Raw genomic sequence first — 26,205 nt, 5'->3', positions numbered from 1 at the left:
TTGAATCAACTTCTTTAGAGCCCAAACCTGAGTTGTGAAAGCTTGCGACTTTGTGATATTCCTTCCCGTTCGTGCATGCTTTCCTTGTTTCTGTTTTGGTGTTGGATCTTGTGATTTTTCATTAGAGATCTTTGTTTTCTTGATCCATATCTGCTTTTGGCCGATCTGGCTTTTTGGTATCCAGATTTGTCGAGCTTTTTGGCTTTGACTTGTTGTCCTGTTCTTTTGACCTGTCATGGTTGTTGCTGAAGGGGTTGGTGATAGTGATGGCCTGAGTTGATGATAAGGGATGTCTTAAGATTCATCACTATCGCTACTATCCTCAGCAAGGTTGATTTCTTGTACTTTCCCTTGATTTTTTGGCTTGTAGTGGGAAGTTACTGTCTGTTTGCTCATGGGTGGTAGTTTCTTGGAGGACTTTTCTAGCCCATTGATTAGAGAATTGTTAGCTCGTTGCTCTGGTCGTATTCCTCCTAGTTGAGTCTTTGTATCCTTATTAGGAGCCCTGTATGAGGATGCTTGTGGTGGCTGTGTCTTCACCGAGGACTTTGGAATCCACTTTTGATGCACTTTATTCGTGTAGCGATGACATTGATTCCTAGGTTGTTGATCTTCTTGAAGATCCAAGTGTTCTACAGAGTCATAGAACTCGTCGTCTTCTTCATCTTTTGATTCACCACATTTCTTTGTGTTCTCCTTATTTCGAGAGCTTGTTGATGTCTGGTTCTCTTTGTTTTCCTGGATTACACTCACTACAAAATAAGGAACGACATCATAGCCATTTTCATCACAAAACTTTGTTGTGGGAGCATCCTCCACGGCGCACACGTCCAGAGTAGCCAAGATGTGTTCCCATCCAAAACGCTCTAACTCTTCTTCAGGAAATGGTTCTGGGATATAGTCTCTATCCTCTATAACCCGCTCTAGGATACATTCCTCACATTTCAAGCTATCACATTGTGAAGCTCCACACATCCACAGTTCTTTAGGCTTACCTAACCAAGATAGAAGTTCAGATCCTGCTACTGTGGCGGAATCAAACTCCTCAACTGGTGTTCTCGTTACATCCCTATAGCTATGGTCCCTCAAGTTTATCTTTGTTATGGTCTCCATATGTCTCAGGTATATATGGTCATAACCCCAATCTTAGACCATTTTCAATTGTCGCATGAATGGTATTCCCATAATGATTTCATAGTTGTTCTTCTTGCCAAAGTCGACAACAGCAAAAGTTTGTTCATATTCAATGCCACAAGAAGTAACAAGTACTTTTTCTAGCAATCCTAGCAACTTTTCCTTGTGTCCGTCTGCAGGCTGCAGGGTCATTCGTGTGGATATCAAGGCAGGTTTTCCCCATTTTTTCCAAACCTCTTTGGTTGCAATGGCCACACCAGCTCCACTGTCAAGGATTGCCATGGTTTTTACATTATTGAATTCTAGAGGAAGGGTGGTGTTTCCATCTTCTCCCTCGTAATACTCGCCTACCTTTTTTAATGGCACTGGCCTAGTATTTAGTTGAGGCATTTCAAGCTCTTTGATGCCTTCCTCGATTTGAGTCATTGGGGTTTTTACACCAAATTTCTCTAGACATTTACCCACATTAGCCCACATGTTTGGTCTTATTCTGCGCAACTCAGCTAACATTATTCTACAGGTGACTGGGGTAGATAGAATATCTACTAGCCCCTTTGAATTGATGGCCTTGTTGGGAGACAGTCTCTTTGATGGGACTGCAACCACATCTGACTAGGTCTCGTACTCTCCCATGTAGGACGGTAGTGTTCTTAGCAAATGGGGTTGACTATCCATAGATTGTACAGATCCTTTGTCGCCCCAACACGATTGCACGTCTAGATTCATTTGAGATCCAGTCTTAAATTCCTCTATTGGTGGTAGAAACACTCCTCGTTCATCACCAGTCTTGTCTACTCGTCTTCTTAGGTGATCGGCTTCATTGGCCTCTCTGACTTGTTTCCACAATTCGTCAAAACCATCTATCTCTTTACAATCCTCAGGTATAGCTTGGTGAAATCCCTCGGAAGATTTATCCGTGGTATTCAGTACTATCCTTGGTTCTAATGCTGGGTCTTTGAGGTTTGGTCTGTGATTATGACTAGAATCTGGCTCTTTTAGTTCCTGGTTTGGTGGGATTACTTGTGTAGGCATGACACGGATCACATCCTCAGGTTTTGCAACTGGTGGTTCTAGTAAAGCTTGGGCTATTTGAATCATTTTCTGGCACATTTCAAACCTGTGCTTTTCTAGTTCCGCATAGGGATATATCATCCACCTTTGTTCTTGGGTTTGGTTGTTTTTGAGCTTCACATCATAGGCTTTCAAGAGGGCATCTAATGCCTCATTAACCTTCTCTGCCAACACAGATCCTCCTGAAATAGCACTTCTCGGTTTCTCATCCGTGGATGGTTCTTCTAGAGGTTTAACCATCTGTGTAAGAGAAGGTGTCTCCTTTTCCTCATGTTGTTTTATCTTCTCCTCAGCTTCGGTAAGCTTCTCAGCTAGGGATTTTTTCTCTCGTTCCCTGCGTGCTTTCATCCTAGTCTTTCTAGCTTTCCAACTATTTTGTTTGCTCTTGGTTTTCTGACTAGGTGCATCTGTCTTTGGTCCATCATCTGTCTTTGGACTCGTGTCACTTTCCGTGTTCTTTGTCTCTGGATTCTCATCAACTTTCTTTTGAGCTTGTGCTCTCGTAACTACTTGAACTGGTACGACATTTTCATTTTCTGAGCTACTAGGTAGCTGAACAATCCCTGATACATTTGTCGTGATTTTCCTGATTTGGTTTGGTTTTTTCGGGCAATCGGGGATCAAGTGAGTGATGCCACACTAAAGACAATAGGCATTTACTTCAGTGATCTCCGTATGAGGACATTGTTTGACCAAGTGGTTGTCACAACTTTTGTGACAATCTGTCTCTGGTTGAGGAGATTCTTTTAGCATTTCCTCTTGGCTATAAGCAAGCTTTGACCTAGATAAGCCGCTATTTGCACTGAATCGCAATGTCCTTTCGTCCATTTCATACCTTCTTCATTTCGACTGAAACCCAGGAGGTGGAGGTTGTACCGGCCTCACCACTCCATATGTTTCTCTCACATTTTGTTGCTTCGAAGGGTAGTACTTACTTTGGTTGCTATACCACATTGTAACTGGTACTGGCATTGGTTTATTTGATGCTTTCATCATTGGCATGTATCTCATGTCTACCGGCATTCTAGCACCTGGCAGCGGAGGTTGTTTTCCTAAGACAAGCTGTGGCCTTAAAACCCCTACTGGTCCTGGTGCATTCCCCGTAATGTATCTAGGTGGAGTAGGTGCTTCTGGAACAGGTTGTACATACCTCTCCCTAGCATTTTCCATGCTATAATAGCACTCTTCACCCGTATGGTTCGTCCATTTTCTCTCAATTTCACACCACTTCGGCTCTGCCGAATTAGACCTTAAAAGAGGAATCAACCTCTTCACCAAGTCGTCGATAAGCTTTCCTTGATCAATAGGTGCCGTTAGCTTGGCAATGGACTCACTTATCTGTGAAACACTGTGCTGAGAGGATGTGTCATCTCCTTGACTCTTTAAATCCTTTTCTTTGTATCTCACAATTATCCACTAGATAAAGAGCTTCTTTGATCAACTCGTTTAGCGTCATCCTCCTTATCATATGCAGATCCTTCTGAAGGCCCGCATGTCTCATTCCCTGGATAAAGATCAGCATCATTCGTGCTTGCGTAGGTAATTCCTCTCTTTGATAGAGCTTAACATATCTCTTGAGCCGTAATGATGCTTTGCGTACTGATTCATTCTCTTTCTGTTTGAATCTATGGATTTGCGAGACCGTGTTGTGAGAAATGCCTTTTGGCGATAATTCTTCAATAAAATCCTCAAACAGCTCATCTAGGGTCTCAAAATCTCATATTTCCACCGAGTCGAACCATGTAGCTGCATCATCTTCTAGAGTCAATCCAAATCCCGCAAACTGTGTCGCAAAATCTGAAACTTCCTCTGCTCTAATCACTCTTCTAAAAGCCGTTACATGATCTCTCGGATCTTTATCTCCGGAGTATTTTTTGTTTACGCATTTCTGAACTTTGGATGGTCTAACTCGTCGATCGTCTACAAGTCTAACCAGAGACTCTCCCAATCCTTCTCTCGTTATCGCTCTTGAAGGGAATCCTGGTGGCTCTCTTCTTGGAACTCCTATAGGAATTCTCGTGTTTGGTGGAGGCATTTGTGGTCCTTCATTGACCAAATATCCACCTCTTTCTAGTCCAGTCTGTGGATTTGTGCTTTCTACAACTCTGTATTCTCGTCCATACTTGTCGACAACTATAGATCTCCATTGACATTCGACTCCGTATGTGTAGACATATAAGAGCTTGTAATCCGTTATCTCTTCTAGGTATGGATCTGAGCACCTATAAATATTGACCTCATTGTCGTCAATGTATCTATATAGTCCTTCACTCTCATGACCAATCATCCAAACTCTCTCAACAAGATGGGTCTTTATCAATTGCAAGTTTGGAAGATCCATTGTGGGAGGATATTCCTCTATCGTCGGGATCTCCAAGCTTGTGTAAGGTGCGTTTGAATCTAGGGTAGACATGATTTCTGGGCTTAAGAGCTTTTGATTGGTTCAAGTAGACTTAGTCCACTGTGTTCAAGTGCTTTGGTTAGGAAAACGTCGAAACTATGTCCAAAACCGCAACCATTTCGTCACAATTCTCGCAAATTGTTGCTTTCAGACACCCCTAACTTACTTATCAAGCCAAACATTTCCTGAGGACATGAGTAAACTCCATCAAAGAGCAATTGAAACTGAAGCAAGAGACTATGCTCTTATTGGAAACCAATTGTATCGGAGAGGTAAGGATCAACACTTGCGTCTTTGTGCAAATGAAGACAAGTATATTCCGATTATAGAAGAAGCACATGCTGGATTAGCTGGAGGTCACTTTTCTAGTGAGACAACCGCAAGAGCAATCTTGATGGCAGGCATATGGTGGCCAACACTTTTTGCATATGCTAAAGAATATGTTCGGAGGTGTGATGGTTGTCAACGAGAAAAAATTCCAACATGTGTAGATAGCATGCCCTTAAGACGAATGATGGAGGCTAGAGCTTTCGCAAAATGGGGTTTAGATTTTGTTGGGATAATACAGTCACCTGCTTACAGGACCCAATCTCAATATATCATCGTAACTATGGACTATTTGACCAAGTGGGCCGAGGCTAAAGCAACTCAAAAGAATGATGCCAAAACCACAGATGCATTCGTATATGAGTATGTATTCATGAGATATGGAATTCCAATAGAAATTGTCACTGATCGGGAAACTCATTTCCTCAATGAGGTAATCGAGTATTTGCTTAATGAGTTTATGGTCATCCATAACAAGTCAGATCCCTATCACCCATAAGCAAACGGACAAGCTGAGCATACAATTCTTAGCTCAGTGCTGACTAAAGTGGTTAATTCAGGAAGGATGGACTGGGAAATGAATCTCCATGCTGCTCTATGGGCTTATCAAGTTTCATTCAAAACAGCATTAAATGTTACACCCTTTAACCTTGTTTATGGTCTTGATGCCATACTGCCAATAGAATTTCTATTGCTGAGATTAAGGGTAGCACAGAAACTTGAGTGGAATGGACATGAATTGTTAGAAAGACTTGAAGATTTTGAAAAGCTAGATGAGCAAAGGCTAATTGCTCCATCTCACATCTATGCACAAAAGCGAAAACAAAAACAACTTTTTGATTCCCACTTAATCACCAAAATCTTCAAGAAAGGGGACTTAGTATTAGTCTATTCCCTTAAGCAACACATTCCCAAGTTTAAGAAAAAGGGGAACGGACCATTTATCATTGAAGTTGTATCTCCAAGTGGAGCAATAAAATTGGATTAGTGGATGTCGTTTAAAGAAATACAATTTGCAGCTAACCAATGAATTTCTAGAAAGAATGCATGCAACCAAGCAAAGAAAGATCAAATGACAGCATGTTATTGATTAATCCCAAGAGGAAGCTCGGCTTCGGGTACTCAAACGAAAATAGATGACCGACAATGGGAATTGCCTAAAGATGCAGTTTCAACAGATGATGATTGGTTAGATGGAATGGACCTGCATATCAAAGTACACCTCAAAAATCATAGCACCAATGCATTGGTTGACACAGGAGCTGAGTAAACGCAGTCAGTTATTCCACATACAAGAAGGCAACAAGTTAAGCATTGACAGCAAGAATAGCAACAATCAAAGGATGCAACAAGAATCCAACCCCAACATTGAGAGTAGTCAACTTGAACGTGGTAGTACATGGATGTTCATGTCCTCGTCAGTTTGTATGCTTACCAGATGAACACATGAATGACACAATTATTCTTGGAGTTCCCTGGATGCGAACATACAAAGCAGCAACAGATTGGGATACAAATCAGCTAAAACTATAACCTAAAGGCAAGCAACTCATTGCTCCAACTGCACCAAGCAAGGAGGAATGGAAAAGAAGAAATCAACAAACCAAACCACGAAGTAGTCAATCTTCTCCATCCCCTCGACAAGTAAATGCTACAAGTAGCATGCAAGGAGTCAAGAAAATTTGGTTACCAAAATCACAGCTTAAGGATAAACGGATTCAGATCTGGGTGCCTAAAACTTCACCGACAAAACAAAAGAAGGTTCCAAGGGTTAAAACACAGAGACGAGCATCTCCAAGAGAGGAACCTAGCATGAAATTGGTTTGGAAGAAAAAAGAGCACTTATCTTCTCCACAAACCGTAACACCAATCAAGCAATGGCGAGTTGAGTCTCAAAAGACTCCATCACATCATACAGCACCAATCAGACCAACCTACCAATGGAAACAAAAAGCTCGACAACAGTCAAAAGTATTATTAACAGCTCAAGCATCAGTGTGCTGAAGCATCCTGATGGTACAATCAAATAGAGAGCACACAAGCTACAAGATTTGCTCTTTGGAAGACATCAGCAACAAACCTCGACATCAGAAACCCTTGAGTTAATTACTCAAGACCTAGCTCTTGCACAGGATAGTGGATTGAATTGCATTGATCTTCAAAGCATGCTAGAGCCAACCATGGCTATGCATAGATAAAATTGTTCAACTCATGCACACAGTCGTCTCGGAGTACGCCATCAAGGAGGGGTGGAAGTGTGTGCATTCTTTGTTAATGCATGTGTGTGTGCATTTTTTGTTTATGCATGTGCTCTCTCTCTCTCTCTCTCTCTCTCTCTCTCTCTCTCTCTCTCTCTCTCTCTCTCTCTCTCTCTCTCTCTCTCAAAAACACAATGTGTGTGTGTGTGTGACAGAGAGAGAGAGAGAGGGAGAGAGAAAGAGGGGAAGGGAACATGAGAGTGAGGAGAGGGAAGGAGCATACCTGGCTCTCCTTCCTCTCCTCGTGTGTGTGTGTGTGTGTGTGTGTGTGTGTGTGTGTGTGTGTGTGTGTGTATGTGTGTGTGGAGAAGAAAGAGGGAGAGGGGGAGAGCGCACGTTACCTTTGCTTGCTTGAGCACGCGCCGAAAACTCAGATCTGAGATCTGAGTTTTTGGACGCTCTCGATTAATTTTTTTACCCCTGACGGCATCGCTATGAGCGGCGCTAAGTTACTTATAACTTAGCGATGCTCATAGTGACGCCGTGGTTTTTTACATTCGAGCGTCGCACTACGAGCGTCGCTAATATTAAGTACCTCTTGTAGTGTTTGTGGATTTTGGATATGTTGCATGAAGCAATGTGTTTATTATTCCCTAATTTGTCACCATATCTTACCAATTGTGTGTTTACACACTCTAATTTCATACTAACCCCTTGCTAATTTCACTAATTTTTGCTAACTTACACACTAATTTTCTACTAAGGATTGGAGCTTTCAACCGTTCAATCGATCTTCATTGGAAAGGTAATCAAGGTGGTATTCTCAACCTCCCTAGAATCTAAACATGTGTAGAATTGTGTAGAGATTCCAAGAACTTTTTGCTCAGAATGACTTGAAATTTTCACCCCAGTTTCTCCTTGATGTGTTCATCACAATGGTGTGCTCATAAGTTGGTTTGGAGTCCTAAATCAAGCTGAAGACATCCTGCATGTAGGATGTCTTTTTGGTCTGTTTGAGCTCAAACTTGCACTGTAGCTTCCCCTTGATGTGCTAAACTCACAGCTATTTTTACTTTTTGATTCTGACACCTATAGGTTGGTCAAATGATCAAGGATTTGCTCCAAAAGCCTGATGTCCGTTCTGATGAATTCCCAAGTCAAATCAACTCCAAATTGGACCAAATTTGCCTAGGAGGCTTGCCTAAGGCTATACAACACCCTGCTATGTCCACAGTTTGAATTTGGCCTCTAAATTATGCCTTAGACATCCTATGCGTAGGATGTCTAACTGCTCAGAATTGCCCCAAATTTGAACCACAGGCTCTCCTCAAGGTGCTGATCACTGTGGTATGCTCAGAAGTTATTTTAGAGTCCAAAATCACACAGAAGACATCCTACGCGTAGGATGCTTTTTGGTCTGTTTGACCCCAGACTTGTCCCACAGCTTCCCCTTGATGTCACCAACCCAATGTTATGCTTAGATTTCAGTTTGGATTTCAAAAGTCCTAAATTTTAGCTGTTCTTGCCTTTTTTAGTCAAAAGTGCTAAAGTCTGTTCAAGCTTCCTTTCAATGACCCAAATGAGATGAAATTCATGACATGCACTCAATACAACATTTACAACATGCCTTTGGAGTCATCCTATGGTTTGGTCTCAAAATTAGGCCTTGGACACAATTTGGGTAGGATGTCTGGCAATTCTCGTCTTTTGGCTTAAATCTGTCAAAATTTGGTCAAATTTCCACTTTCCAGGTGGAAATAGGGTAGAACCTACCTTCTAAACACACTGGTCAACTCAGAATTTCAAAATTTCCACTAGATCACCCTGTAGACATCCTACACGTAGGATGTCTAGTGTTGATTTTTTGAGACTGAAGTGTCCCTGATGCTTCCTTATGCTCTCACCAAGTGCAAGTATGCTTCACAATTGCAAAAACATGCAAAAATCACTCAATTTAAGCCTTTTCTGAAATTTTACGTTTTCTGACTCCGCCTTTTGGCTTTTGGTCAACAAAAATAGGGAAAAACACCCAAGTCAATATGTTACTAGGGTAAAACCTACCCTCTGAACACACTGGTAACCTCAGTTTCCCCAAATTCCCTGCCAAAAGTGCCCTGGAGACATCCTACGCGTAGGATGTTTACTGATGAAATTTTTGGCAGAATTCATCCACAGGCCTCCCCAAGTCTTGAGCACTACTTTTCAAGCATTCCTACCAGTTTTTATGCAAAATTGTGCTCAGAATCTTAAGTTTCTTGTTTTCGCGTTTTAAACACTCCGTCTTTGGTCTTTTGGGTGTCAAGAGTTGGTCAAAACTCTAGTTTCAATGTAGACTTAGGGTAAACCCCCCCTTCTGAACACACTGGTGCAGTCAGAATTTTCAAATTTGGTCTCCAAAACCCCGTTGAGACATCCTATGCGTAGGATGTCTATGTTTACAGAATTGCAAGTTTTCTTCACAGAACCCTTGCAAATGCTCTATTATATGCACAACATCAGTCAGTCATACAAAAATATCCACAAAAGCTTGTTTAATGCATTTTTACCCTCAAAATCACACTTTTTCGTGATTTCAAATGCAATCAAGCACGTTAGCAAATAATTCAGTGCTGAATAGCTCTAGATCAGAATCAGATCACTTACCTAAAGCTACTCCTACAAATCATATGGGGTTTTGCATCTATCAGTAGAAAAACGCTTCACTGCCACACACGGACTAGTAAACGCTTTTATCACCTCACAAATCACTCGACCACCAACAACTACTCTAATCCACAGATCCTAACTAAACCTATCTAGTCGCAGACCCTCTGCAATACACACGCTTCCTGGCTATCCACTTGATCGCGGAATATCCTCTTCTGGATCCACTTAAGAAAAACGCTTTCTTTAGCCAAAACTAAATCAAGCAACCATCACACGAGTGTTATTAGGAAACCTACTTAGGTCCTTGTGTCCCCAGCAGCGGCGCCAATGTTGGACGGGAAGCGACTCACACACCCATGAAGTGCATCCAAACACTACCTAGATCAACATAATGTCAATCGAGGACACAGATGACACGATAGGCACACGGAGGAAATCTCTTAAGCTTGTCAGGCTGAGACCATCCTACACATACAACACTCAGGAAGGCCAACTAAACCACAATCAAGAACCTCGCGGCTCTCAACTACACCAGCTAGCCACATACACACATACTAAAGGTAACTCGCCTAATCATGCCAGATTCATACGAAACTTAAGGAACACCATCCCCTCACTAGGATACACCTGTCCCTAAGCCTCTACACTCTAAACCCATCTACGGAAAATGTGTAGGATGACAGAGCTGAATTTTGAAAGTGCCCGAAACTGAAATTTATGAGTACCTATGCGTAGCTTATGTCGCCACGATTCTATAGACTACAAGCACGCAGAAAATAGACATCGTTTGATACACTTATGGCCACAAATAGCTCGTAGATGCGTCGACGTGTGCGCTTCATCTCGTGTGGAATGCTTGGCGTTGTCGCGTAGCTCTCCTCGAGTCTACAACAATGGTGCAGTCGGATCTCCAGTGTGTTGAGCGAGCCGGGCGTAGCAAGAGGATGAAGCTCACGCTCACTCTCTTTCTCTCACACACGCAGTAGACGGCAGTGCTAAAAGTTTGATTATGATTAAAGTCCCCTTTACAAAATGACCTAGGTACCTTATATACTAAGGCGACCTTAGGTTTAACCAAAAATGGGGTTGAAAGGGTCAAATGGGTTTGTATTTACAATCTGGACCAAAAATGGGGTTGAAAGGGTCAAATGGGTTTGTATTTACAATCTGGAAGTGCCATTGCACCCCAGCTTCTGAAACTAGAATAACTACTCATTACAAATGACATTTATAGCCATAATCCACAGCATTTCATAACTCGCAAAAGATAAGACTTTGGTATGAAACTTGAGTTATGTTGTGTTGTTGACCCAGCGGTCAACAAGGTATTCAAAAAATGTAGACTTTATAGGATTTACTTAAATCCTGAAAAGTGCACATTCATGGGTAGACAAGGAAAAATTCTTGGATATATAGTGCATAAAAATAGCATAGCTGATATTGAGAAGATTCATGTCATTGCTGATTTGCCTAGACCAACAACAATCAAGGGGGTACAAGCCTTCATGGGGCATTGTGGATACTACCGACGGTTCATCTACATGTACGCTATAATTGCAAAACCCATGTATAGCTTGATTACACACTTTGAGTGGACCGAGGCATGTGAAGAATTCTTCATGAATCTTAAGAAATCTCTCACCTCGGCACCATATATTAAAAGAACCAAATTGGAATAAGGTATTCCACGTACATGTAGATACTTCCAATTTTGCTATCGGCTGTATACTAGCTCAACCAAGAGACGGGAAAATTGAGTTTCCTATTTCTTATGCTAGTCGACCATTGAACATGGCGGAAAATATTACACCACCACCGAAAGGGAGGGATTAGGAATGATCTATGACCTAAAAAAGTATAGACATTACCTATTACCTCTGTGGACCACCAATCTTTGTTGTATTTGGTCAACAAGCCATGCAGCATAGGAAGAATAGTGAGATGGTTCATCATTCTTCTGGAATTTGATTTCACTATGGTTGTAGAAAAGGGCACTACACATCAACGGGCAGATCATTTGTCAAGGATTGTTTCAAGAGAATCACCTAAAGGGGTAGACGATGATCTACAAGATGCCTATTTGGTCTCCGAGGAAATGATACCTAGATGGTCGGAAAACATTGTGTCATTGATGACAATAGCTCAAGTGGATTCACAAATACCACCTCCTATCACGATCAGATTAATCGAGCAATTGGCTATGTATCAATTACTAGCTGGCAGCTATACAAAAGAATTCAAGATAGGATATTGATCTTATGCATTAATCCTAAAGAAAAAGAGCAGTACATAAGTCAAGCACATGTTACCATAGTAGGACTTCACTTTGCGGAAGACCAAACTATGCAACAAATCTTGAGACTTGGAGTATTCTGGCCAACCATGAGGAGAGAGGTTCGATCTTTTGTAAAGGATTGTCCTCAATGTCAAAAACAAACACCCATACCTCATGTAACATTGTTTCAGATGTCACATGTTCCTAAGTGGAGTAACTATCTAGTTACTTACTTATCAAGCCAAACATTTCCTGAGGACATGAGTAAACGCTGTCAAAGAGCAATTGAAACTGAAGCAAGAGACTATGCTCTTATTGGGAACCAATTGTATCGGAGAGGTAAGGATCAACACTTGCGTCTTTGTGCAAATGAAGACAAGTATATTCCGATTATAGAACAAGCACATGCTGGATTAGCTGGAGGTCACTTTTCTAGTGAGACAACCGCAAGAGTCAGATCCCTATCACCCATCAGCAAACGGACAAGCTGAGCATACAATTCTTAGCTCGGTGCTGACTAAAGTGGTTAATTCAGGAAGGATGGACTCGGAAATGAATCTCCATGCTTCTCTATGGGATTATCAAGTTACATTCAAAACAACATGAAATGCTACACCCTTTAACCTTGTTTATGGTCTTGATGCCATACTACCAATAGAATTTCTATTGCTGACATTAAGGGTAGCACAGAAACTTGAGTGGAATGGACATGAATTGTCAGAAAGACTTGAAGATTTTGAAAAGCTAGATGAGCAAAGGCTAATTGCTCCATCTCACATCTATGCACAAAAGCAAAAACAAAAACAACTTTTTGATTCTCACTTAATCACCAAAATCTTCAAGAAAGGGGACTTAGTTTTAGTCTATTCCCTTAAGCAACACATTCTCAAGTTTAAGAAAAAGGGGAACGGACCGTTTATCATTGAAGATGTATCTCCAAGTGGAGCAATAAAATTGGATTAGTGGATGTCGTTTAAAGAAATACAATTTGCCGCTAACCAATGAATTTCTAGAAAGAATGCATGCAACCAAGCAAAGAAAGATCAAACGACAGCATGTTATTGATTAAGCCCAAGAGGAAGCTCGGCTTCGGGTACTCAAACGGAAATAGATGACCGACGATGGGAATTACCTAAAGATGCAGTTTCAACAGATGATGATTGGTTAGATGGAATGGACCTGCATATCAAAGTCAACCTCAACAATCATAGCACCAATGCTTTGGTTGACACAGGAGCTGAGTAAACGCAGTCAGTTATTCCACATACAAGAAGGCAACAAGTTAAGCATTGACAGCAAGAATAGCAACAATCAAAGGATGCAACAAGAATCCAACGTCAACATTGAGAGTAGTCAACTTGAACGTGGTAGTACATGGATGTTCATGTCCTCATCAGTTTGTATGCTTACCAGATGAACACATGAATGACACAATTATTCTTGGAGTTCCCTGGATGCGAACATACAAAGCAGCATCAGATTGGGATACAAATCAGCTAAAACTATAACCTAAAGGCAAGCAACTCATTTCTCCAATTGCACCAAGCAAGGAGGAATGGAAAAGAAGCAATCAACAAACCAAACCACGAAGTAGTCAATCTTCTCCATCCCATCGACAAGTAAATGCTACAAGTAGCATGCAAGGAGCCAGGCAAATTTGGTTACCAAAATCACAGCTTAAGGATAAACCGATTCAGATCTGGGTGCCTAAAACTTCACCGAAAAAACAAAAGAAGGTTCCAAGGGTTAAAACACAGAGACGAGCATCTCCAAGAGAGGAACCTAGCATGAAATTGGTTTGGAAGAGAAAAGAGCACTTATCTTCTCCACAAACCGTAACACCAATCAAGCAATGGCGAGTTGAGTCTCAAAAGACTCCATCACAGAAAACTCAAATCTGAGATCTGAGTTTTTGAACGCTCTCGGTTATTTTTTTTACCCCTGACGGCATCACTATGAGCATCGCTAAGTTACTTATAACTTAGCGATGCTCATGGTGATGCCGTGGTTTTTCACATTTGAGCGTCGCTAATATTAAGTACCTCTTGTAGTGTTTGTGGATTTTGGATATGTTGCATGAAGCAATGTGTTTATTATTCCCTAATTTATCACCATATCTTACCAATTGTGTGTTTACACACTCTAATTTCATACTAACCCCTTGCTAATTTCACTAATTTTTGCTAACTTACACACTAATTTTCTACTAAGGATTGGAGCTTTCAACCATTCAATCGATCTTCATTGGAAAGGTAATCAAGGTGGTATTCTCAACCTCCCTAGAATCTAAACATGTGTAGAATTGTGTAGAGATTCCAAGATGATGCAATGTCAATGCCATGTCGATGCCAATGCTATGATGCTATGAAATTTTTTGGATTGTTCATTTTCATGCCGTTGGTGCACCCAATCTGTGTCGACCCATGGAAGTGCCAATAGCAGCGGTGTGGAAATCAGTAGCCTGATGGGGAAATGGTTGAACAGGTATTAGATGTAGATTGTAGCAAATGCGATTGGGATGTGTATGCCAAATGTGTCTCTTAATGGGTCAAATATGGTTCAAGAGCTTTGCCAGTCATGATGCTTGAAGGTGCCAAGAGTTGATAATTCTCGTCTTCAAAGGCGCCATGATGTACGCGGAATGCTTTGTTTGGTCAACCAGTTCGGGGGTATTGTGCGCTTGGGTTCAAGAACATTGTAGCTCAACGATTGAGAGCTAGTGAAGAGGAGTCTACTATGTAACCATCTCGTCGACTATATCCAAGAGTTCGAGGCTGGAGTTTGGAGCAGGCAGTAAGATGTGAAATGAAGTAAAATGGAAATTTTGAAAGGCGAGCTCAAGCTAGCATCACTCGGCGCGGGAAAGTATGCCACGCATGGATTTTTTTACTAAAGTAAAGCTTGGAGTTGGCATAAAAAAGGAAGCACTGCATGAAGGGTGGGTGCGCCATCTGCAAGAAGAAAGGGCGTTGTCTGCATGCGGGTTGGAGGCTGAGAGCTGCGTGCTCTACAACAGAGATAGAGAAGTGGCAAGAGAACGGTAGACGGGGGAAAGCTGGAGTGGCCAGGGCTAGCGGCCAGGGAGGAGCAAAGGGGAGTTTCGATAGCAGTAGGAGAGAACACGAGGGCTGCACGACATCTGCAAGAGGAGAACTGCAAGGAAGGGCAAGAGTGGGAGCATAGAGGAGAGACCGAGAGCTATCGATAGAGCAGGCCAAGATACATGCAATCAAGGGGGTGACAGCGAGCATCTGACGCGACGAAGGCTATCCGAAAGAGGATGCAGATAGTAGCATAAGCAAGATGAAAAGAAGGATGCCATAAGTGAGGTGACCAACTGATGTGAAGAGGAGGAATGGAGCCTCCATTATTGTACACCCTCTTTTCAAAGATGTTGAAGAATTTTTTTCTCCGATTGTCACCCACTCTATTCTTAGATTGGTGTCCATTTTTTCTCTCTCATCATGTCTCTAAGCCTAAGGGTCGTGGGAGTATTTCTTGTGTAAGTATTGTATCCAAAGAGAAAGCTTTTATAATGAATTGGGGGTGTGCTAGTGGTCTTGGAAGCATTCGTGTATGTTTACACATATTCGATAGCTTACCTATAGTATAAGATACTATGAAGGATTAAGGAGTAACTCTATGCTAGCATGCTGGGTGGTTGGGTATGGATAGTCGGGAATGTTCGAGTCTATGAGCAGACAATAGTCATTTGCAGATCGGGTGTTTGGGTGTGTGTTCAATAGGGGATAGGGGTGTTGTGGAATCAATGGGATATAGAGAGGTAGTCATATTGTGTGCTGGTTGTTTTCTCGTTTCCCCCTTTTCACCGTCGTAATGCCGAAATTTTCTAGATTTGGTGGTATATGAGATTGACAAGTTCAATTGCTAATTGGTGAATCTGTGTCTCTAATTGTGTGCCTAATTCATCTAATTGCATGCTTGAATGATCAATTGCTAGTGTGTATGCATTCTAATTGAGTGTGTGTATGCCTAATTTTAGGTGTGTGTGCACGATTTTGCCCTTGTTTGTGCACCTAAAAATCAATTTGTGCTTAATGATTTTTCAATTGTGATGATTGATTTGTATCGTGGTCATGCCCAACTAGAGATTTGTGAAATCACATTGCAATTTCGACAAGATTTACCCTTTTGTGTGTGCACCTAAAGATTGATAAAAAATGCCAATTATTAGTGTGTGTGTGTGTGTGTGTGTGTGTGCCTAAAAAGTAATTAATGTGCATGATTAATTCAATTTTTGATTGCATATTTGATGTGTGTAATGGTTAATTGCTACGTTTTTTAGCTCAAAACAAGGATTTACACACTCCAAATGTGTCAAATTTTGACCAAATTTTGCCGCTAATTTTGCCGGTTTAATTGCCTATTTTGGATTTTATTGATCAGATTAGTTGGCAATTGAATTGATGTGCTTTTCGTGATTTTATTTGGCTGTAGTAATCCCCTATGTGTGGAGAATTTTCAAAAAAAAAAAGGAATTTTTTCGATAATTTTTTGATATGTTTTGCTAATTTTTTCATTAATTTTTTTCTTAATTCCGTAAAAATTTGATATCGTGTAATCTTTATGAGCTATTTTAAATGCGTATTTTTGGCATGTATTTGAGCTCATTTGTGCGCTCCTTGGTCAAGTTTTGAGCATTTTGCTATTTCCGGGGGCCAGGTCGATGTTTTTGTTGAATTTGGCATTTGCGGTAAAAAATGCTATTTTTGTTGTGCTTATGCGTGTCGAAAATGTTCGATTGTGATTGTCGATGATTTTATTATATTTCTAGAATTTTTTGGTTTTTTGGGTGATTTTTAACGTTTCGGCTAATTTTCGGACTAAATTTGGTTTTTTTCGGTTTCCGAGCTTGCTTTTCGGTGCATGAACCCTTCTCGTCGGATAGATCTTTATGGTCTCTTGGGATAGTTTCCTACAACGTTAAAATACTTTTCTTCTTCTTTTTCCTCTATCGGACGCTCTCTCGCGCTTCGTGGCGCGTGAACACACCCCACACACACTCCAAATCTCTCTCTCTCTCTCTCTCTCTCTCTCTCTCATCCCTCCCTCTCCCCCAAGCGATTATTTTCTCTCTCTCTCTCAACCCCCCCCTCTCCCCCAAGCGATTTTCTTCCCGCTCTCTCTTCTCTAACTCTCTCTTTCTCTCTCTCTCAAAAAACTAGCGATTATTATCTCTCTCTCTCATCCTCCTCACTCTTCTCTAACTCTCTCTTTCTATCTCTCAAAAAACTAGCGATTATTTATCCTCTCTCTCATCCCCGTCACTCTCTCTCTAACTCCCTCTTTCTCTCTCTCTCGAATTGTCGCGCTCATTATCCCTCTCTCTCTCTCTCTCTCTCTCTCTCTCTTGCGTGACACACTCTCTCCCTCCTTGTCCTTTTCAACACACACACACACACCCTCCCACTTCCCTCGGAGGCTCTGCCAAATCGGCACTGACAAAAGCGAACCCACTCTCTCTCTCTCTCTCTCTCTCTCTCTCTTGCATGCGCCAGTCCCTCTCTCCCTTCATTCATGTAGTGCGCGCCATGGACTCGTCTTTTCCACGTTTTGTGCAGGAGTGGACGCAGGTCAACAACCCCCGCCAGGCCCGCACTCAACCCTGTCCACCCCCAAAATCAACGCCTTTATCGACCTTGTCTTCTCCGCGCACCCCACTGTCAACACACGCAGTCACCATTGGTCCATGCCGCGAGTCAGGTAAGCAAGAAATATTTCTTTCTAAGTTTATATTGAAATTGCATTATTTTATTTAATTACAAAAAAAATCCATAAAAAGGTTTTTAAAAATTAAAAAAAGGTTTTCAAAATTTTAAAAAATAAAGAAGTCACCAAAAAACTTATAAAAAAATAAAAACTTCACAAAACCTCATAGAAATTTTTTAAAAATGGAGAAAAAAATCACACATAAATCACAAGAATTATAAAAAATTCATAAAAGCTCATAGAAAATCCTTAAAAAATCATAAATTGATCGAGAAAATCCCAATAAATTAAAAAAAATTTAAAACCTTCAAAAAAATCCAAAATTTTACAAAATTCACACAAAAATATTTAAAAATTATCGGAAAAATTTCTTAAAAAATCAAAACTTCCCCATTTTTTTTATAAAAATATCAAAAATTTAGAAAATTCAAAATTTCACCCAAAAATAATAAAAAGAAAAAGAAAGTCATCGAAAGAGCCAGAAAGAGACAGAAAAGCAAAAAACATACAGTCGAAAACTGCGAAAAAGCCAGAACTATAGAAGAACAGTCGAAAAAAGCGAGAAAACAGCCAATTCAAAGCCGTGTGCGGCAGACAAATTTCTAATTTGTCAAAATCAAGCCGAAAATCACCAAATCAAAATTGTAAAACTCATCGAGGCTAAGAATTTTGAGCCAGATTTTGGAAAAATTCTTGGAAACTAAACTTAATCTTTTTGGCCAAGAACATCCTTGTTTTAGCCCAATTTGGGACAGTGCTCCCACAGTTTGGACAGAGGACGCCAGGGACTAGAAGCCATTGTGCAAACCGAAATTGGCAAGTGCAAGTAATTACACTGAAAATTGAGCTTCGAGTTGGACGAACGGGGGCACCAATCACATTGGATTACAGATTAGGCTATTCAAAGGCCTAGATCAATTCTCACACTTTTAAGCCACAGTTAAGAGCAGTCAACTACAAAAGTGCTTTGGCTAAAGCAGTTTAATCAAAACCAGGCAGCATACATTCTGCTTATCAATACCAAAATCTGTTAGGAGACAGCTTTACAGAACAAGCCAACATGGACTCAAATGGAGCTGTGAGTTCAAGTATAGCAAGCTAGTAGTAGTAGCAACACATGTACAAGTGCAACAAAGCAGATTTTACAGCTATATGGCTACAATGGAGATAAAGTCTTATATGCAGATTCAAAAGGCCATAGATACTTGATGAGCAGCAAAAGCAGCATAGGGGCCAAGATCCTATTGATCAAAGTAAAGCCAGATACTGAAAACTCCTAGATGTTCACAAACTTCAGTGGAGCCAGGTATTGCAAGCTCAAACATGAAGTGCGGATAGAAGTTCAGAAAGTCAACCCAAATGTTTATCTAGAAATCTGCACAAGTCAACAAAACATACAGTTGGTGCATATGCAACCAGAATCATTGTACATGGATTACAGTGCTCAGATCTATAGTTGCAAACCAGAATTGCAAGATCCAACGGATCAACCAATAGAAGCTAGTCTACCTGGAGAACCACGTCAAAGACAGTACAGAGGTCAAGATGGAGCATTCTACAACTTGATACTCAGTGTTTTAAAAGAAGATGCCAACTTGGCAAGCACAGAAGCAGACGCTTCTCAGCTACAGCTTGACATGACAGAACCAAATGAAATACCACCAGTCATGGCGTATTGCTCAGATTGTGAACGAAAAGGTGGACATTTTTTTGAAGATTGTCCAAGAAATCTTGACAACATACATGAGCACACCAACTGCCAAGCAAGGCACATAGAAAATTGGAAATGCGAATCTCGATGTAAGTTGGGTGATTCTACATCACCATTAGAAGCACTAGTAAAAGCACTGCAACTTCAAAATTAGCATAAAGATGCACAGACACCTGAAAAGCTTAAAATTGATTCTTTGAACAAAAAATTCGTGCATAAATTTGGTCAAGGTGTCGAGATATCACCAAATGTTGAAAAGACTATTAGGTTAGCAAATGATTCCGCATCCACTGCCACAAGTGTGCAATCATTCATGAGTGCAAGAGACATATCAAACAGAATGATGTTAGCTTTGTATGGCACCCATAATTCATATGCACACTACGTAGATCGAAAAGGAAAACTATACAAAAAAGATCAGCTAGTGTTTGAACGGACCACATACCAGCTCATAGAAGTGCGTCCAGTGATAGATAAAAAAGGATGGTTCATTTTAGAGGAAAGAATCTATTATAGCCCATCCTCTCTAGAGCTGAAGGATATTACTCGAGTGAACCCAGAAATCTGTTCAGAGCCAAACTCTCCTCCATCGGAAATCAGACTTTGACGTTGTAACCAGACTAGCATATACTTTGATCAAAACAGTCGTAGATATAGATAAGATTAGCAAAGCCTCAAGCTGCCAGAACAAGTGACAAAAATTTCAAAATTAATGAAAACTAAAGTTCAAAAAGCTACACAAAGGTCACCACCAAAATCTCCTCCAAAGAGACAAATTCTTCCAGAAAGTACATTGGATCTATTAAGATCAAGAGTTACCCAAATGCAGGCAGATAATGCTCATCAATTGCAAACAAAAAGTGCAGTATCAAAGTTATACGAGCCGACATCAAACGGAAGCACGTGATCAAAGCAAAGAAACTGCAGATAAAGCTCCACCAAAGGACACAACCACTCCTAAGACGGTCAAGTGCAACATTGTTGGTGAAAACAAAGAAACGTTGTCAAGTGAAGTCAAGCTAGATTTTGAGTTAGACAAGAATCTCATGTCTTTTTGCACTTGGAAAAGATGTGGTCAATCACAGCTGGAAGATGCTCCTGAATTTGTGAGCATATCTGGAGACAAACGATCAGAATGCTGGGGAATCAACTCCATTACTATTGAAGTAAGTTCACGGATCATCATAGCTCAATTCCATGTGATCATAGCAAAGGATATTCCTGACGACATCATAATGGGAAATCCACTATCTCAGAGGGTTTTAGAGATACAGAATGAAAACAAGATGCAGTCTTCAGAGAAAACCAAGAATGAAGACCAAGACTGGTCACTCGCGGTCGACAACACAAAGTCCTCAAGCACAGTTAAAATGGAGACTGCTATCAAAGCATATCTTATTGAAGATGATTCATCTCCATCAAGAAGAACTTCAAAAGACCTTAACGACAATCAGGCAATAGCAAGTGCACATCAAACAGAACAAATATCAACCACGATAGCTATTGAACAGAGAATGCCACTAAAGCAAGAAGTTAAAAAGAATGGGGTTGCAAAAAACCAAGAAGCAATAGAAAGTCCAAAGATCCAGACATTGCCAGCTGAATCAGCTATTGTAAGTCAGATTAAAAAACAAAAAGTCTCAACTCACCCTCCATAGAGACACATTTAGATCAAAATGAGACCATGGCAAGAGCAGGACAAATATCTTCAATAGAACCAACAACAAGAATAGCTATAGTTCGCAGCAGTACAAAAGGAGGAAGTTTTAGATGCAATGCTCTACTGGATAAAGACGCAAAGTGCAATATGGTTACAAACAACATCCAAATCATTCTAGAGATTCCTCAGGGAAAACCAGATAATAGAGAAATCATGGGTAAGGCTATAATTCAAAAAGAAATGTTTACTACCCTTAGCATCCAACAACATGAAGAGTAAGAAAAATTTCAGGTGAAGCCTTCAAAAGACATACTTGCACATGTCATCATTGGACATCAGTGGTTAGATCAACACAAGGCCTACAAAGAAGATACAATGCTGATACTCTCTTTTCCAAGAGGTAGCCAACAACATTTATAGGTACTGTTAATGCTAGATTCAGATTTGCAGAAGTCACAGGAATCAAAGAAAAATCTTGCCGACAAAGGTAAAGCTAAAGTGGAACTTCCACCGATTAGTAAAGAAGGTGTGATGGCATATGCCTCTACACCAAAGAACCCTCGTGGATCATCTTCTTCAAGCAACTCAGGCTTTCAAAACTTCAAGTCAATTGCTGACTCAACTGAAACCTCTAAGGAGACACCCAGAAAAGTAAAGATATTTTAGCCAAAGTACTCAAGAAAGCAAATGAAATTCAATCAAGTGTTTGTTCCGAGCAGGTTAGTCAAAGTCAATGATCTAGTTTGGATTAAGGACGGGAAATCAACACAAAAAAACAAACACATGGGATGGATAGCATCACAATGGAGCTAAAAATAATAGGAGTACTATAGAGGTAACAGACGGATATGGGTGCCAAAACCACAGGTTAGAGAATATGAAGTAACGTCAAGTCCCTCCCAAAAAAGAAGTCCCATAAGGTGGCAATCTCGACAATATCCTAGGATACCTAAGTAGTAGGTATACAATAGAACAATATCGAACGATGCTACAGTCTACCACAATCCTCAAGAGGATATAGAAAAAAGACGAATCTCAAAGAATCTTCCTCTTAGACAAGGATTCGATAGAGGTTATACAAAGATTTAGCTACCTGCCAACCACAAGCCAACTACAACTACACCAGACTTGCATGAAGATCTCAAGAGCTCCACAAGACCTAGAGCTCAACAAAGTCAACAAAGGGTGAAAGCATGTTAACGTGTCATGCTTTTTGCTGTCCCGGACAATGCTAGTTAGCACAATTTTGACATATGCTAAGTAGTACAATAACACGAGCTAGATCTCTAAGATCTATGATGTATGGTATACCAATAGAAAGCTCTCAAAACAAGGAATTTAAATGTACAAACTCTGACAAATTTTGATATTATTTGTGAAAATCTTGCCGTGAGCCCAAGTTTTTTTAGATATACTAACCAGCACAAAAAGCGTGTCACTTTAGCATGCTTTTACCCCAAAGGAGTTACAAAGGTCCTCAAAAGATTTGGATTCATAAGTCTTCCAATGCTCCTAGTCAAAAGTCTTCCAATGCTCCTAGTGAACAGAGGCCTACAACAATGTCAAAGACTCCTATCAATAGGCCTAACTCGAGAATTAAACAGATAATGGAGTCTTCGTAGTCGAAGAAGGACAACCCAACCAACGCAAATGCAGATTTGAAAAAGCTAAAACAGGTATGGCAAAAGAAACCTTTAATGCCAACTTGGTCCTTCACTAATCCTCTTTTTGAGGATTCAAGCTTACTTTTACTTGAAGAAATGTTTGTAGTAGGCACAAGAATGTAACAAGTCAAATCGCCAGGGTGCAAAAATCACTCTTTGGCATAGTCAGAGTCGGATAGTCAGAGTCGGGCTGCTAAGCCATAAAATGAGCAAAGCATTAGTTCCAAAGCTTCAATTCATATTAAAACTATGTGCTAAGAGTCGTAGTTCTTATGCTCAAGCTAGAAGAGTTGAGCTTATTTAAGTCATGTCGTGCATGCTGGATGAGATGAGCATAACATTCAAAGTCTATTAACTTACAATCAGTGGAATGTCATAGAGTCCAACACTCATGCATAGTACACAGGAAAATGAGAGCACATATCCTCATCAACAAAACCATTCTTAAAGGGGTGCCAGCTTGAAAATCCATGTCATATAGCTACACCATCTTTCTAAAGAACCCCTCAAAATCTTTCTTGCACATTATATTGTTTCCCATGCATTTCTGTGTATGCATAAATAGGATGTCCCACCATTGGACATATGTATTAGACACTCTTTTTTTCTTTCACCTATGCACCTTGAGTGGACTACAACAGGCAAACCAATGTCATGCTAACCGACAAGTCATGCAGTGGAGTCAATACTGGGCGAATAGGAAGCTTGGTGACTGCCTGACGCTCCCTATCGCTTGGTATTGACCTTGGTGTTAAATCCATTATAAGTGACAACAAAGACCTTGGGGCATGATAACCGACAACAGAAAGACAATCCATTCAGTGGAGTCAATAGTGGGTGAATAGAAAGCTTGGAAACTGCCCAAAACTCCCAATCGCTTGGTGTTGACCTTGATGTAACCGACGATGGAGACCATGGTGATGTGATTACAAGTCATAAAGTTGAGTCAATACTGGGCGAATAGGAAGCTTGGGGATTGCCCAACGCTCCCCATCTCTTGGTATTGACCTTGGGGTTAAAATCATTACTTGCGAAAGTGGAGTCAACAACGAGCGAATAAGAGGCTTGGTGACTGCCCAACGCTCCCCATTGCTTGGTGCTGACCTTGGCAAATTGGCGTCGGCCCAATAAACTTCCACGGATATAGCATTGTTTAATTCTATATCTATTAGCTTATTAATATTTCCCACGGTAATAAGTACTCCAATAATGCGCTTATCCCAAAGGCACTTTTTTTCCACTAGGTGTTTTCCCTTTGGTCATCCAGGTAATAGACCCTAATTTAGAACCTCATCATTCTACTTACCTTGTACATACTTTTCATAAATAAACAACAGCCTCATCATTATGCTATTACAATGGAAAACAGACATATTTGGACCAATCAAGATGCTGCAGCAAATTGAACCTCATAAAAAAATTCAACGACAAAATGAAGATGATCAGCCCATCAATAACCAATCAAAAACCTTCCACAATCTCCACGGACACTTTTCCCAAGGACTGGCACTAAAATCGGAAGGGGGGAATGTTAACTGAGTCAACGTCAATTAACAAAAGCTGCTAAAGGTTCGCGCCTTACGGATGCACATCGAAGATCAACAGGAAGAAGCAATAAAGATTGGACTTACACATTTTTCACGTTTTCCCAAAATGTTCACGTATTGTAAATTCCCAATTTATTTCAATCCATTGTAATATTTTAATGTGTTACGGGCTCAATGGGAGTTCCAAGCTGTAAAGAACAAGTCAGTTAGTGTGTCTAGGTTGCAAATTCAGTAAATGGTGGAGCCCTAAAGGCCTTCGGAGCCTAGACATTGCATATTTTTATCCTAGGTATATAAGGCAGTGTGTAAAAGAAATTAGGGTTCTCAAGCTCATTTGTTGAGAGCACTCTTTGGTGATATCTCTTGAGGTGTGTGGCTATGGAGTCCTTGAGCTTCTCCTTGCTCATGTGACTTGATTAACACTAATCAATGCTCAATTCTCTTTCACTATGCCTCTCTCATACTTCTTGTGATTGCCTATGATGCTTTGATTAGCTAGATCTTAACTAATTAGTGGTTAATCCTGCTCTAATCTTGTGTGATTTCCCTCTCTTGCTTGTGTGTGCATGTAGGTTTGATTGGAGTGTGGTGCTCGATAGATCTATGTGTGTGTGCTTGCGATTAGTGTGTTGCATGATAGGATTAGTGTTGTGTGCGTTTTGAAATCATTAGTGTGTGTGATTGGGTTGATTGGAGGTGAATGGGAAGTGGATGTGGAAATTGCCCATCATTGTGGCTTAGCTCCCCCACAAGCCAAGAAGCTCACCTCATAGAGTCAACCATTCGTGTTGTCATGGTTAGCTCACTAATCGTGTGAGTGTTTCCATGCCTAGCCGGTAGCTCATCCCTTCGGAATTGATAATTTTGTTGGTCATTGGAGTTACGCAACGATAGAAACCCCCAACATATTCCAATCACTTGCAATGCTCTTATGATACATACAGAGTACAAGTAATGAAAAGAAACGAGACTCAAATCAAAGTATGCTTGGTAAAGTCTATTCGTGAGATTAATTACTCGAGATCATAAACAGAGTAGGACATAGTTTCCCATCCTTCAATCCAATGCATGTGATCAAAGTGCACCCATGCACTTCTTAAGTCTCTTGTCCCTCCTTGCCTCATTCGATTGACTAGTTCAACTCCTGAAGCAGGCCCTTTGGTGGACATTTTGAGCAAGTAGCATTTATCATTGGGTCTACCTTAACCACAAAAATGACTTCCATGGAATAGAATAACACAATTCTTTTGCACCATTAGTATATTGTCATAACCATCACCAACGACTTGACCTTGTTTAGATTTCTCATGTGACAGTATTCCTTTGAATCCCCTATTATGAACAATGTCATCATTTCTTCAAGAAAATGATTAAGCTCAACATCAATGGCTTCCAAATCATCTTCTTTAGTCAAAGATTGAAATAAAATTTGTTGAGAAACTAGCATTTATACTTTTCTAAGATCCCTTTTCAATCTTTAGAATGGTGCTAGCAACACTACGCACCTTATCAAGGGAAGCCCTCAGTTGAAGGTATTTCTATGGAAGGTAATTAGGGGTTCTCTACCGACGGGGGTGAAGATCCAGGAGAGAGGGATTGGAACATATCGATGCTTGGGGTGCAGGTTGGCTAGTGAAGGTCTGGCCCACCTATTCATAGAATGCCCAGTTATCAGAGGCCTCACAGGAAAAATATGCAAGTGGGTCCAAAGAACATGGAAAATTGGATTTTCAAGATTGATTTATTCCTTGGAGGTAAGAATTTGGGTAATCCTGCCCTCCTCATCAGCACTCAAATTGTCAGGTACTTTTTCTTACATAATGTATGGCAGACAAGGAACC

This window comes from Adiantum capillus-veneris, chromosome 22 (genome assembly GCF_014529385.1).
Source record: "Adiantum capillus-veneris isolate H3 chromosome 22, ASM1452938v2, whole genome shotgun sequence".
NCBI classification, from domain to species: domain Eukaryota; kingdom Viridiplantae; phylum Streptophyta; class Polypodiopsida; order Polypodiales; family Pteridaceae; genus Adiantum; species Adiantum capillus-veneris.
This window is presented reverse-complemented; position numbering follows the sequence as displayed.